Here is a 16,161-nt window from a genome sequence, read left to right on the forward strand (position 1 = left end):
CACACTCCAGACCTTGCTGTTATACAAAATGAATGCACTCCGGGGGTAGAGGCACTCAGCTGGTTGTGCTGTATCACCCCACATCCCCCCGACATGTATTTCTTTTTTCGTATAACAGCGTAGTCTGTCGTGTGTTACTCCTTACTTACAGTTACTTACATACTATCTAACAAAAACATATCTAAAACAAACACAAATACTGTCAATTCCAGTATTGGCACCCTTCATGAAAATGAGCGAAACATCCATCCATCCATCCATCTTCTATACCGCGTATCCTTTTCAGGGTCGCGGGGAACCTGGAGCCTATCCCAGGGAGCATCAGGCACAAGACGGGGTACACCCTGGACAGGGTGCCAATCCATCGCAGGGCACAATCACATACACATTCACACACCCATTCATACACTACGGACACTTTGGACATGCCGATCAGCCTACCACGCATGTCTTTGGACTGGAGGAGGAAACCGGAGAACCCGGAGGAAACCCCCGCAGCACGGGGAGAACATGAAAACTCCGCACACACAGGGCCACGGTGGGAATCAAACCCCCGACCCTGGAGGTGTGAGGCGAACGTGCTTGAGCGAAACATATGCTATAAAATAAATAACATATGACTGATAATGACTGATATCTTGGGGTTAAATATATGGCAACAGTGCATAGTTTTATAGTAAGATTCTCCAATTGCTTAAAAAGCAATAGCTGAATAACTATCCGTAATGTTTATTTTTAGGAATAATGTGTTGCTTTGAAGGGTACCAATAATTCTGAACTTCACTGTATGGTGATGCCAATAGGGAGATGTTTCTTGTCATCTAATATTAATGATACGACTGCATTTCTAATCCTCCTAATCGCTTTATTGTCCTTTGTTCTGTCCATACATATTGCGCTGACTTCAACTTCACTGAATTTTATTTTGTAGTATTTCCCATCTGCCTTTTTGAACCAGTTTGGACACAATTTATTAGTACTTCGAGGCGAGGAAGATAATTCTGTATGTTTCATACCTGCTGTTTAACAGAATATACATGAATACACATGTCAGCATGACAAAGAGCATCAAGTACAAACACACACATCCACACACACTAAAATACAAAAGCTACACCCACTCATTATCACATTCTACCCTTGACTGCACTCCTTTAATACCTTCTCCACCGCTCTCTTAAACACAGACTCCAGCTGACGTCAGTCAAGGGCTTGGCCTCTGCATTCACATAATGTAGCACACACACACACACACACACACTGATCAGGAAGTAATATTTAAATAAAGCCTGGTTACTTTTACATATTTCAGCAATAAAAAAGAAACCTTTCATGTGACCTTATAAAATCACTTTTTTATGAGCTCAGGCTTTGTTTCACTGAAACTTTAAACCCAAGTACACTGTGCCACTAATATACTATTTGCCCTTAAGTAAAGAAAGTCCTAAAACATAAAAGTGCTCTGCATTAAAATAGGGATACATGAACAAACATCTACGTGTTTTCCTGGGTAACAATGATGAAGTTTAAATGAACACCAAAGCAGAACTAGTAAAAGTCAAACTTACCATCATGTCGCGTTACCAAGAGTCTCCATTCAGATCAGCCCCGGTGTCACTGTGCACACATACACACTCGCACTTACACACCTCACGCACACGCATTTATTCAAGACACAGCCGAATATTTAAAATTCCTCAGATATTCTTGTCAGTACAACAAAAGTAAGTGACACACCTCATGGACTGATATAGCGATATAGGGAGAAAAAACAGAGAGAGAGAGAGAGAGAAAGACTGAAAAGTGCCTTTTCTTTTCCTAAGATCAGGAGTGGTGGGTGTGTGTCAGTCAAGAGGTGGAGCCAAACTCACTCAGTTCAGACACGTGGATTACAAAGATATGTCAGTGCCAGGTATTAATTACAGCTAATGGTGTGTGTGGGTGTGGGTGTGTGTGTGGGTGAGTGAGGGAGACATAGAAACAGGTTTAAAAAAAAAAAAAAAAAAAAGATATTTCAAGCAGTTGTAAAACATTCTAATGGCTTTATTTCAGCACTGTAGATCGCACACATTGGATTTTGTTTGCCTGTACTAAAGTACAGTAATCTCTGTTATATAAGTTATGGATCCTGCAGCAACCTGCAGTGCAAAACATCATGCAGACACTGGTCAAGAGCTTTAGTTAATGTTTACATCAGAATAGGGGGAAATGTGAACTCAGTGACTTTGACTGTGGCATGGTTGTTGGTGAGAGACAGGGTGGTCTGAGTATTTCAGAAACTCCTGGAATTTTCACACACAACAGTGTCTAGTGTCAGTGTCTAGTGTTTTGCGCAGAGGATGGTGTGAAAAACATCCAGTAAGTTGAAGTTCTCAGGCAGAGACACTTTGTTGATGAGAGACGTCAGAGGTGAATGGCCAGACTGGATCGAGCGCACAGGAAGCCTTCAGCAACTCAAATAACCACTCTTTACAAGAGTGGTGAGCAGAAAAGCATCTCAGAATGCACAACATGCTGAACCTTGAGGAGGATGGCATACAACAGCACATCAGACCACATCAGGTTTCACACCTGTTAGCCAAGAACAGGAATCTGAGCCTACACTGATCACAGCTTCAATGAATCTGGCCGGTTGAAGATTGTTGGGAAAACATCACTTGATCTTTTTCCATGATTGGCTGATTAGATAACTGCAGGAATGAGCAGGTGTAATTCCTATTAAAGTGGTCAGTGAGTGTATGTTTTTCTTCTATGTATAGAATAAAAATGTAAATTACCATCAGCTACATAACTGACAGCTGACAGATAATTCAAAGCAGTATTCATTCATTCATACAGCTTCAGTAACAGCTTTGCTCTGGCCAGCGTCGTGGTGAACACAAATTCCCTCAGACATTTATAAACACGGGGAACGTTAGAGAATACACAACTGAAATGAGACAAAATTTCTATTGCTAGGGCAAATATTCAGAAGTGTAATGGACCTGTCTAGAAGAGGAGGCAAGTGTACTTTGCCTCCATGCAGTGAGGAGGATAATTACATGTTGCAAGGCTAAAATTTCTCCCAGGATCATTGTTGGATATTTGCAGAAGATGGTAATAGTTTGGGGTCACCAAAGTCTCCAAATCTGCAATTAAACACCAAATCCATGTGAACAAGCTATTTAGAAAGTGTGCCAGAAAAGTGTGAAGAAAGCCTTTTTGGAGTTCGCCGGATACTACTAGAAATTTTGACTGGAACCGGTTTCTATGGACAGATGAGACAAAAATAATTATTTAAAATGTCAAATCAGGTTTCACTTTAAACAATAATAACATTATTAAATAGCACATTTTAGACTTGTAAGCTCACAAGTTCTGTGTGTCCTTAATATCTTTGAACACACTTGCAACCAAATCAGCACTTAAAATCTGGTGTAAAAGTCTGAATCCTCTATTTATTATTATTATTATTTTTATCCCTTTTATTTATTAACTCTCACTCAGTTCATATTTATTATTCGAGAATGCATCATTGAAATTCAGGAGCGAACCATTTGATCTGAAACGAATGAAACTGAAACAGCATCGTGTTATTATAATTGTATTGTTGTGATGTGTTAATCACTAAGTTTGGTTCAGTTACTACAATCTTTTATATGTTATTGTACACAATGCTTTAAGTAAATAATTCAATATAACTGGGTAAAACTGTACTGATTTTTGATCATACAAATTAAATCAGCTCAAGATAGTGGTGCTATTCTACACCTTACTGTATAACAGTGATACTTTATGACAGGAAAAAAACAAAAACAACCCTACCGTCAAATTAACAAATGCATCGACAAGTCATTGTGTTACATAACATTCAGTAAAGTACCCATGTGGTGGTAACCATTTGAGTCGCTCCAGTTCAGGCTGAATCTCAGGTTCAGTATTTTGTCAGTTGGAGGTTATTCCATTAAAGATTTCTTTTGCGACACAGTAATTTTCCTGTAAATATTATATTAAATATTAGGGAGCGTGCTCACGAACGGACCTTTTGAGCTTTCTCAGACATAGGATCAAATCAGTACAAGTACAAATGTTAAATCAATTCAATTATAAATCATATTCGGACAACAAAATGTTGGCTCAGGTAAACAATCTGTCTGTACAATTCAGGTGGTAAAGATAAATCCTTGTGTAGTTAATGTATACATACGCACACAAGATATATTCTGGAGCCGTCTGTACATAAGTAAGGAAGGTGCAGTACTTTATTGTCTGACATACTAATATATATGGTTTGCAAGAAATTACATAGCATTACAGTCTGACAAAACATTTCCCTGGATTTATGAACTGAATGATTAGCACTGAAATGAATATCAGTAGGTTGTGAGTTTTTAATTAACATACCCGTAGATCTAATCAGGAAAGCCTGTGGAAGTGCATGCTTGTAAAGTGATCCAGTAAATATGTTTTCTTTCGGCACCATAAAAATAGTTCCGCCATGAAATATGTAACATACCAAGGACCATGACCACTTGTTAGGGAATATGTTTTCAATCTTATACATATGGTGATTAGTTCCTATACACCTACAGGAAAAGTAAAATAACTCTACATGTAGATTACTACGAGTGTATATTGATGCAATATTATGAATCTGCTACCTCTGTATTAACTAGAGTTGAGTTACAATGTTATTAAATGCATATGTATATATTTTTTTATGATGTTATTGTGTTTAACCTTGCTTTGTGTCTAAAATATAAAACCCAGTCAACTTGCAGTCTGAATCTTTCCCAAAGTCTCACACTGTTGGTGCAAGACCATGTTACAGCATTGCTCACGCTTAATGATCAAGACAGAAAAGCTATGAATAGATCAGAATCTCCAGAGTGATATGAATTCACAGATACACATTTTCTCTTCACGGTCATTTCATGGGACTCAGTTCAGCTAGAAAGCTTTTCTTGTGAGCAGGTCCACAATTTTCTATATAAAAACACTGAAGAAAAAAAAAAAAATTCTGTTGAAACAGAAACAGAATGTCCTGTCATGTTGCATCCATAATGAAGTTTATCGAGAGGAGGGACTACTGCAAGCAGAGCCAGTGCAACAGAACTGATGCACAGAGTCACTGTCCACCTCCTCTTCCTCCTCTCTACTCACCAAGTTGAAAAGATGAGTGAGAGACATAGAGAGAGAGAGAGAGAGAGAGAGAGAGAGAGAGAGAGAGAGACTTAGAAAACATTCATATCATGTGAATAAATGGAAAACATTCATATCATGGGAAAAAGAACAACACAACACTGAAAAGTGACAATGAATTTAACTAACATTTCTACATAAAATTGAAAACATTTGGTTGAAAATCATAGAAAGCCCACTTGGATGGCAAATGGCCACTAGATGTCAGACTTGTGCAGATTTAGTTTATACCCGCATAATGAGTTTATATATATTCTATTATATAATTCTACTGTATTAAATTAATTAGATTCTCCTCAGTGGTATATCTGCATAAATATGACCTAAAACATCGTCAGATTTTCACACGTCCTAAAGAGTTAAACAGAGTTGAAGCTGTTCTGAACTGAGGAATGGGCTAAAATTCCTCCAAGTCGATGTGCAGGACTGATCAACAGTTAATGGAAACGTTTAGTTGCAGTTATTGCTGCACAAAGGGGTCACACCAGATACTGAAAGCAAAGGTTCACGTACCTTTCCACTCACAGATATGTAATAAATGTAGATCGTTTTCTTCAATAAATAAATGACCAAGAATAATATTTTTGTCTCATTTGTTTAATTGGATTCTCTTTAAGTACTTTTAGGACTTGTGTGAAAACCTGATGATGTTTTAGCTCATATTTATGCAGAAATATAGAAGAGTCTAAAGGGTTCGCAAACTTTCAGTGCCAAAACTACTAGTAACTGGTTTGCTGACCATGGTATTACTGAGCTTGATTGGCCAGCCAACTCGCCTAACCTAGTATTGTCAATAAGAAAATGAGAGACACCAGACCCAACAATACAGACGAGCTGAAGGCAAAGCAGCCTGGGCTTCCAGAACCCCTCAGCAGTGCCACAGGCTGATCGCCTCCATGCCACGCCGCATCGATGCAGTAATTCGTGCAAAAGGATTAAAGCCCTGACCGACTATCGAGTGCATAAATTAACAGACTTTTCAGAAGGTCGACATTTCTGTATTATAAATTCTTTATTCTAATATTTTGAGATCCACTGATATTATATTGTATTATATTATATTATATTATATTATATTATATTATATTATATTATATTATATTATATTATATTATACAACAGTCCTGTTGAATTCTCAATTCTGATTGGTCAGAAGGTGTTGATTTTCTATAACAGCAACTCTCACAGTTCCGACTGCGTGGCAAATCGCAGGTTTATATTAATGCAATAGCACTAATACGTGATCTTTTCTACAGTAACGACTGATTCACATAGACTTTTACACCATACGCTGCACATAATCTAAGACTAATAATAAACAGATCAAAACGTGAAGGTATTTAACAAAGTGTGTAATTGTGAAGTTTACTGTGAGGTGTTTATTTAAAGTCCCCAGTGTCAGAGCTTTGTAATAGTCCAAGCTAAACCTACGACTTTCAACAGTAAGCGAAAGAATGACGGATTGTAGCTGTAATGTAAGTGAGAGCTAATTTGTTTTGTAATCGTACCACAGTATTAAATGTAACTATAAATAGTTAAAGTTGATTGTGTCATTCTTTAACCAATAAAAATGGTTAGCATAGGCAAACTGCTGTGGTACAGGAGGAATAAATCACCTTGTGAGGTTATTATATTATATTATATTATATTATATTATATTATGTTATATTATATTACATTATATTATATTATATTATATTATATTATATTATACTATATTATATTTTTTGGAGCGGCTAACGAAGATGCACATAATTTTATGATGTTTTCAGGACAGACACATCATGTCAGTGAGCAGGTAGAGAGCATTATGGTAATGTTATAAGTTACTTTTTTTTTTGAAATTACGTTTGTGGCTTGAGGAAGGATGGAGGAAGAAGTGTAGGAAATGAAAGAAGGAAAACTAAAAGCCGTAGCAGTCGGAAATGATTAGCAGTAATCAAGCAGTGCTCAATCTCTCTTCCTCACACACATTTTCTGTAGGGGAACAATTCACTGATGCTTCTGCGGTACTCTCCTGCCTCTCTGAATTAATATAGTGATGTCTGAAAGATAAATATCTCCCTCTGACAGAGCAGTACTCCTTTTTTTACACAGCTGAATTGGCCGGGTTCCTGCGTCTTCCAAAGTGTCAGTCTAACTCTCAAGGAGCGATAGAAAGTGAAAAGATAGAATGATGAGAAATGGACAATAGGACATAAGGGGAGATGAATAAAAGAGACCATTTAGACCAAGGGTATCCAACCGTTTTTCATTTGAGAGCTACGTTTTAAAAAATGAAAGTGGCTGAGAGCTACTCATGCCATACAATACTTACATCTTTCACATAATGTATCACAATTCTCAAATTAACAAAAATCCAAATAAATACACCTGAAGGAGTCAGAGGGGGAAACAGAATCAAAGAATACAGTTCTTTAGGGAAAACAGCACTTTTTTTTATATTATAGTTATCTACACATAACTATACAGTTGTTTATGTATATACATTAATGAAAGTCAAGTCCAAACTAAATTAAACTGGAATATAAACAGCAGTAGCATTTCAAATGTTGGCCTACATTCTGATCTAACATGTTTGGTACATGAATGAGAGTGCATGGTAAATGAGAAATGTGCACAATGGGACATCAGTATGACACGAATTCATTCACACTTTCTTACAGTTAATGAGCTGACTGACGCCGCATTGATTCCACAAGAGAGCTATATACTGGTGTGTACGCACTTAGGTTCACTCTTATGCAATAAGTGAAATGTCCATCTGTCGTTTGTTCTGAATTTAGATTTGATCACATTCATATCAGAAAACGCTGCTTCACAAAGGTATGTAGATCCAAATAAAGCAGATGTTTTGAGGGCAAGTTGGTGAATGTTCTTATAGTTTCCTGGGTCTAGCAGACTCCAGAAACGTTCTGAATGTTGCTGAGATTTCAACTGGATATGATATCCAGCATTGACGTTGAACAGTTCAGTCATCTGCTTTGAAATGTGATCTAGCTCCATGAAAGGTCTGGCAATGCTATCTTTACTCATCTTGAAGTAAATGAAATTTTCTAGCTAATGCTACAATATAAGCGTGATGACACGCTTGAGTGAAACTTTGACGTGACAGCCGATATGGCAATTAAATACTACATTTTCATTGGAGGGGGTGGGTTAGGGTCTGGGTTAGCCCACTCTGATTGGATGAAATGGGAAAAGGTTTCCAGAACGTCTTGGCGAGCTACATATAATCAGTCCATGAGCTACTGGTAGGATTGACTACAATGGTGTATAATAAAGCAAGGAGTATTCCATAAAGAAATAACTGGAGCGCTGGACTGGTCTAAAAAGGAGATACAGTGGGCCTAGTGGGAGGTAGAAACGGCATGGGAAGCAATATTTGACTATAGACAGATTTCAATCTTTGCAGGATTCTAGGAACATTTTCAGGAACTTTAGAGGTGTTTCGGCAGGAGGAAATCCTGGAATTTGATCACTTCCTGCAGCAGAACTAATATGACTCCTGGAATTTGGTCTCTATCTTTTTGCAAACCAGGAACTGTTAGGGTGCAGTGTGAACATTGCACTCAATGACTAACCCTCATGCTTACCTGCCATTACAGCTCAGGTTAATGTAGTTTTTAGTAGATAAGAGATGACTCAGCATGACTGAATGCAGCAATGCTCGTATGCTATTAGAGGTAGAAATGCAAGCGGCAAGACGAACCTCATAACATGAGAGTCGTGCTTTGTATGCAGCTAGTTTAAAAAGCAGCATTAACTCCATATTTGTGCTGCTAAATTGTCTTATCTGTACAGTAGTTTGGAGCTTTTTAAAGTGTAATGTGTCTCAGAAAAAAGACACTTATGTGGAATGTGAGTGATGCGGGATAAAACTGGTAACCCTTACCTTGGTTTGGCAGTGCTGAGAGAGGCAGGAGGCTTGGGCCTACTTGGCCTGGAGGGGCAGCAGAACTGATGATGACCGTAGCTACGAGTGCTCGGATGGTTGTTGACGAAGGAGGCGTAAGAGCAATGAGTGAGGGTGGAGAGGCTAGGAAATGAGTGCAGTCTGACAGAGACGGGGAGAGTGTTGGGAGACAGGTGGAGTGAGGGACAGAAATGGACAAAGAGATCAAATTAAAGCCCAGACAGGAATAACAAGCAGATGACAAAGCAACACATAAAAAAATGTCATAGAAGTGATGGAACATGGCTGACAGTAAGTTACTAATTGAAAAGAAGGATGCATTCTTGAGACGCTCCCAAAACGCACTGATCCATACTTAAGCCGAGAATCGCAGCTTTAAAGCTAATTGAAACGAATGTGTGTTTTTATCTTGGTAGCGAATACGGAATAGTACAAGACAGAAATACTGCATCATTTCAATATGACGGACATGCTGCAGTGAAAAGCTGCAATGCTGGTGGTGTTCTTGTATAATTGTGAATACTTAATATCAAGGCTGTCATTATTAATTGATTCAATTCACTTACTTGCAGTAAGTGAGAGACACAAATCAAGAATCATGGGGAAAGAGGAGACGTGTCAATTGTGAGGAAGCATTTCACTTTAAATGTGAAGTGAATGTGCCATCACCATGGCATGGCGAGCATCAACTCAAGCATTGAAAGCAACAGAACTATAGAGACAGGCTTTTGTAATATCATTATGTGTCCATTAACAAAAAATAATTCATAGTCCACAGATTCATTTGCAATGGCAGTTTTTCATTTGTTGTTTTTATTGAAGGCTAATGGGAACGCTGAAAGAGCTTAATGGCTACTCCTATTTATATGCATTTTTATGAAGCCTTTTTTTTAATTTTATTTTTTTTTACAATATCCGTTTCCAATAACGATGTTTTCATTTAGTCTTTTTTACATATGTGCTTTCAGATATGCAGTGTTCCGTCTATATGAATCAAACCCTGGTGTGTTTTTGGCCTGGTTTATTTCGGCAGATGAGGACACGGAAATCACACTCGGACGTGGACCAAAACAACCCAAAAACAAATCTAAATGAGCGATTAGACTGCAATTCAATGCTGATTCAACCCCACCCAAAACTGTGTATTTTGGGCTTCTATTTTTTTTTTTTTTTTTTTTCTTTTTGCAGCTGCGAGCTGCAGAAATGTGATGTGGTCTGGATAATTGCACAGATTGACAAAAAGAGAAAAATAAAAGCAGGACGTGATACACAACATGTTTTATCATTTAATTATATAATCATTTATTTGCCACCGTCTCTGTGTTCTCTGTGCACTTGGCAAATATGTCTCCATCGCTGCATTTCTGACAAATGAATGAATTAGTTTGATGAGTATGTTTTCAGCCCTGCACATTCCTCAGCCAAGTTTTTTTTTGCTTTTTGTTTCGTTTAATTACGTGCAGCGAAACACCAAACCGAACCAAACAGGTGTGAAAGAACCATTAAAAGCTAATTGTTAGAATACTTGAATAGGGATATGACCGACAGTGAAATGCCTACTTAATATTCTGCTGTACTAGCCTACTGTAATAGTGTGTGGAGACAGAAAGAGAGAGAGAGAGAGAGAGAGAAAGAGAGAGAGAGAGAGAGAGAGAGAGTGCACCATTACATAAGCCTGATCTCAGCATATTGTATGTGCTCTTATTGCATTTTTGGATTTTTTTATTCAGCCACATCTTCTATGACTGTGATACATGGTTAGGAAATGTACCATTCAGTCTAACTATACTCCATATGTAATACCTCCTGCTATAATGCATCACTCAGGATTGTATTAAAACATCGCAAGATAGCAAGTATGCTCCACAACTTTACAGATCCCCCTGAAAGTTTTTTTTCCCATAGGTAAAATCATCTTCCTCTCTGAAATGGCTGGAGAGTGTATGACTCATTCTATCTGTAAAGGTGCACTGTGAACGGAGTTTGATTCACATTAGCATCTAAAGGCTCTGGGCTGTAAAGCAAGGCCAGCTGCTGTCAAATACGCTAATCTGTACCCTCCCGTTTTCCCATGAAAACTACATTGTGTGCTTGTAGTCTCGAGTGTTTCTTGAGAAAGATGAATTAAGACATAGCAGGTCGGGCCTGTGAGGTAAAATTTCATTAGGTTCTTTCCAAACTGTCACAAAGCAACTTTTCAATGTTCAATCTTGTTATGTAAATGGTCTGCACTTATATAGTGCTTTTATCCAAAGCGCTTTACACTGTCTCCTTCACCCATTCACACCCACAGTCACAGAGCTGCCATGCAAGGCGCTAACTTGCCATCAGGAGCAACTTGGGGTTCAGTGTCTTACCCAAGGACACTTCGATATGTTGGGTCACGTGGGCCGGGAATCGAACCGCCAACCCTACGATTAGTGGACAACCCGCTCTACCACCTGATCCACAGCTTCCCCGGTTGTATGGTTGTATGCCTACAAACTCACTTATTTCAAATAAAGAACGAGACAAAAGAAAGTTAATGAGCAGCTATGGATTATATGTGTCAAGTAGCACACGGGATTTTGTTTTCACAGCATTGCAGATGATTTTGCTATACTAACCTTTGAAATTTACTCATTAGAAGGTCATTAAAAAAGTGACATAAAAGCAAGCCCATAAAAGAAACAGGAAATAAAAAAAAGATTATTCAGAATATGAAAATGAGCTAATCAAGCTAAACCATTGAGCAGAAAGGCAAAGGCACATGCAGTGAGTATCCTGACTCTGATAACAAGTTTAGTTTCAGATAACAATATTAACTTTCATTTTACTTGGAACGGTAGTAGATTAATTGGTTGAATGAAATATTTGTGATGTGTTTAGTGATTCTAGTGCTTATTTGTTGGGTTGTTGTATTTTCTTTATTATCATGAGACGTTGGTGGCTGTCTGCTGTGCTGATGTCACAGGGGGGCATTGCTAGCACACATACAAACATGGTTAACTGGAGAAAAAAAAAAATTCAGCGATCTCAAAAAACATAAATAGTGCTTCTCTGGTGTCACTCGAATGACAAAAACGATTAAGGAAGTGATTCAGGCCTGTCATACCACAAACAAGTACACTTGTAATTGTGAACACTTTTATTGTTAGACTGTTCGAACTGAGCACATGTTGTCAATATCAGTAAAACGCAATTACTGCAGCAGTCACAAATATACCCTGCATCCAAGTAGGTTGTATTATTTTTTAAATATTTATTTATGTATTTTACAGCCTTTTACCCTCATATATATTCATCAGATGCTGCTGGGGTAGGTTCATGCAAGGTTCCTCTCACAGACTAAAAAACAGACTTGGAGTTTGTTCGTCCCCCCCCCCCCCCAGAGAAAATCTGAGAACCTAAACTTAACCTTTTGTTTAAAAGACAGTTGTTTGTCACTGTCAAGGCCCTCTGAGGTAAAAATAAATCAAAACACTGATGAAAATCTCTGGGTGGTTCAGAAACCCTCCGGCTTTGCTGCATCCTTTGATTGAAACGTTTCACTTTCCAATTAACTGGATAACATCGGCTGCCTTTTTGTTAGCTGCAGCAAAGTTCACAGGAGTTTTTCAAATAGAAGCAAAACAAATCTGCAGAGCTGGTTCTACCTGATAAATGACATTAGTGGTTGCTTTGAGCCCCCAGCCACCAGGTGGCCCCCTAATAAATGCTGGCCTATGACCATGTGTTGTCAACAACGTTTGAAAGGTAGTCCTGGTGAGGAAAAGAGTGTGACTGGTTATGTACACCAATCAGCCAGAACATTAAAACCACCTGCCTAACATTGTGTAGGTCCCCTTTGTGCCGCCAAAACAGCTCTGACCCGTTGAGGCACGGACTCCACAAGACCTGTGAAGTTCTGCGGTGGTACCTGGCAACAAGACGTAAGCAGCAGATCCTCCATGGATCAGACTTGTTTGTCCAGCACATCCCACAGATGCTCAACTGGATTGAGATCTGGGGAATTTGGAGGCCAATTCAACACCTTTTACATGTTCCTCAAACCTTTCCTGAATAATTTTTGTAATGTAGCAGGTGCATTATCTTGCAGAAAGAGGCCGCTCCCATTAGTGAACACCATTGCCATGAAGGGGTGTACTTGGTCTGTGATAATATTCAGGAAGGTGGTGCGTGCCAAAGTAACATCCACACGAATGCCAGGACTCAAGGTTTCCCAGCAGAACATTGCCCAGAGCATCACACTGTCTCTGCCAGCTTGCCTTCTTCCCATATTGCATCCATCCCTCAATTGGCCCTTGTCAAAGTTGCTCAGATCCTTGCGCTTGCCAAACACATCATCTTTGAGAATTGACTGTTTACTTGCCGCCTAATATATCCAACCCTTTGACAGATGCCATTATAACGAGATAATCAATGTTATTCACGTCATCTGTCAGCGGTTTCAATGTTACAGCTGATTGGTGTATGTATGTTACGTAAAAAAGTGTAGGCACTTAGATGGAAAAAAAAAACAACATTGTGACAACCTTTGTTGTGCGCATTATGTGAGACAGATGGCATATGCTGTCTTGCCCTGTCAATCAAAGAGACACTAGGCAATCGTGGGTGTCTGTGAGCTCATGCATGCGGAATAGGGCAGATAGCACGTTCCTCTGTGTGTGTTACGTGGCCCTGGGAAATGGAAATGGTGGGAATTGGCCAAGAACAGTTGATAGTAGATTGAACAGTTGTGATAATCCATACAAATTTGATTTCAAATCTATACACATTTGATATTTCAAACATTTTCTTTCTCTCTATATTCTCCCCAATTTGGTCTTGCCAATTCCCACCCGCTAGCTAACTCACTCCCTATTACATGACAACTACCACCCATGGAGGGTGAAGGCAAACACATGCTTCCTCTGAGACCTCAGCCACCCCATCTTTCTCATGCTGTGCCACAGGGCAGAGTAGCACACACAGAGGAAGTGCTATCTGCCCTCATCTGCATACATAAGCTCACAGATGCCCACAATTGTCACAAAAACATGCCATTTTCACAGGGGTGTGCAGACCATTGTATCCACTATATGGTCACAAATTACAGTTATTTAAGTACCTCTGCCGTATTCTGATTTGTACTTCACTTACATCTTCACTTAGAAACTGGGCAGGAGAAAATGGCATAAAAAACTGCTATGGCTTTGCGCCATCACTGACTATGATTAAAATGTACTCCAATTAGATGTGAATGTTTAATTTGTAATTGGGTTGTTTCAGCATAATGCACGAATAGACATCAAAGTCCTTGTTTGTTAAACTGGGATTATTTTGTACCATTCTATCCACTGACTGTAAATGACTGTAAAATGAATGAAAGGCAGAATACTAATGTTATAGACTATGAAAAAAACTCTACAGACCATGAGTGATGTCATGAATTGATAATGCAGTCTTTACGAGTTTTAGAAGCTGGTTCAACGATGATTATGCATATAACTTTCCCACCAGTTTCATCTGTAATTTCTCAGTGTGTATGCATGTTACATAACACCTCTTTAGTCTTTACATATACATTTCCTAGGGGTACAAACCAGTGCTGAGCTATAATCAAAGAGAACCTACATAACATCCCATTTCTGTGCTGAAGCAAGACGTCAAATTATTATTGACAGCGTGATAAAATGTCATATTATCTCTGTCTCTTCAAACCCCAAGATGTTTGCAACAAAGGCAGAAATTGAGTGTGTGTGTGGAGGAAGAGTGAGTCTCCAGGCGAGCTTCCCAGTGCGGATAGTTATGTAACACCAACAAAGCGAGAGGCTCCGACTATGCACAGCCACGTTTTATTACTACAGCACAACAAGCTGCGTTTCTCCTTTAACACATGAGGAATAGGGTCGCCTGACTGGTCCCATCTGTAGCCCCACATCCCTCATATCCCAAACTTCACACACACATGAACACACATTCTGCAGGCTCTGCTCACAGAGACCACTTAGCCATTCTTCTCCTTATTTCGTGTCTCGCTCGGCTGTAATTAAATACTATCATTCTTTCTAGCAGAGTCCGCTATTTTTAACCCCCCAATCTTTCCACACCTACATCCTCTCTCTCCATTTCTCCTGTCTTCCTCCTACCCCACTGTTTCTGGCAGGCTGTAGGGTCAGGGTGTGTGTGTGTGTGAGAGAGAAAGAGAGAGAGAAAGAGAGAAAGAGAGAGAGAGAGAGAAAGAGAGAGATAAAGTGAGTGAATTTGTGCATGTGTGTGTGTGTGTGTGTGTGTGTGTGAGAAAGAGAAAAATACAAAGTGCAATGTGAAGTATGGAGGACACCCACACAGAGAGTCGATACCGTGCTTCAGATGGAAGTTTGGAGGTCACACAGGAAGACCAGAGAGGAGAGTGAGGGACTCCACATGAAGAGGAGAGTGGGAGTAGAGAAACAGAAAGAGAGAGGAAAAATGACAGAGCATACAGGAGAGTAACTTACAGAAGGAAGGGGTAGAAACATAAAGATAAACAGAGATAGAGATAGATAGACAGAGAGAGTGGGGTGTGGGTGGTGGTGGTGGTGGTGGTGGAGCGGGTCATTGATTTAGAGCTCTTCCTTCACTCCACCACCACCCACATCCACACCATCATAAACACTGACCTACTCTAATCCCTCCCACACACCCTAACCCCGCCTACCATCATAAACACCCACCCACTCTAATCCCTCCTACCATCATAAACACCCACCCACTCTAATCCCTCCTACCATCATAAACACCCACCCACTCTAATCCTGCCTACCATCATGAACACCCACCCACTCTAATCCCTCCTACCATCATAAACACCCACCCACTCTAATCCCTCCTACCATCATAAACACCCACCCACCCTAATCCCGCCTACCATCATGAACACCCACCCACTCTAATCCCTCCTACCATCATAAACACCCACCCACTCTAACCCCACCTACCATCATAAACACCCACCCACTCTAACCCCACCTACCATCATAAACACCCACCCATCCTAACCCCACCTACCATCATAAACACCCACCCACACTAACCCCACCTACCATCATAAACGCCCACCC

At 39.5% G+C, this 16,161-nt stretch overlaps 1 protein-coding gene across 6 annotated transcripts in view; it reads right to left on the reverse strand.

Moving 5' to 3' along the window:
* The window catches only part of iqsec2b (IQ motif and Sec7 domain ArfGEF 2b), a 57,759-nt gene that overhangs the window by 16,903 nt on the left and 24,695 nt on the right, over nucleotides 1–16,161 (reverse strand). Inside the window, exons 1-2 of one of the 6 annotated variants that reach the window (XM_053680113.1) lie at nucleotides 1,569–1,588; nucleotides 1,162–1,219 (exon numbers count right to left, since the gene is read on the reverse strand). The exons of the other annotated variants lie outside the window; for them this stretch is intronic. The gene's annotated coding sequence lies outside the window, so the exon portion shown is untranslated. Of the gene's footprint in view, nucleotides 1–1,161; nucleotides 1,220–1,568; nucleotides 1,589–16,161 lie in introns of those variants that run through there. 6 annotated transcript variants of the gene reach the window in all.

Source organism: Ictalurus punctatus, chromosome 5, assembly GCF_001660625.3.
Source record: "Ictalurus punctatus breed USDA103 chromosome 5, Coco_2.0, whole genome shotgun sequence".
Lineage (NCBI taxonomy): Eukaryota > Metazoa > Chordata > Actinopteri > Siluriformes > Ictaluridae > Ictalurus > Ictalurus punctatus.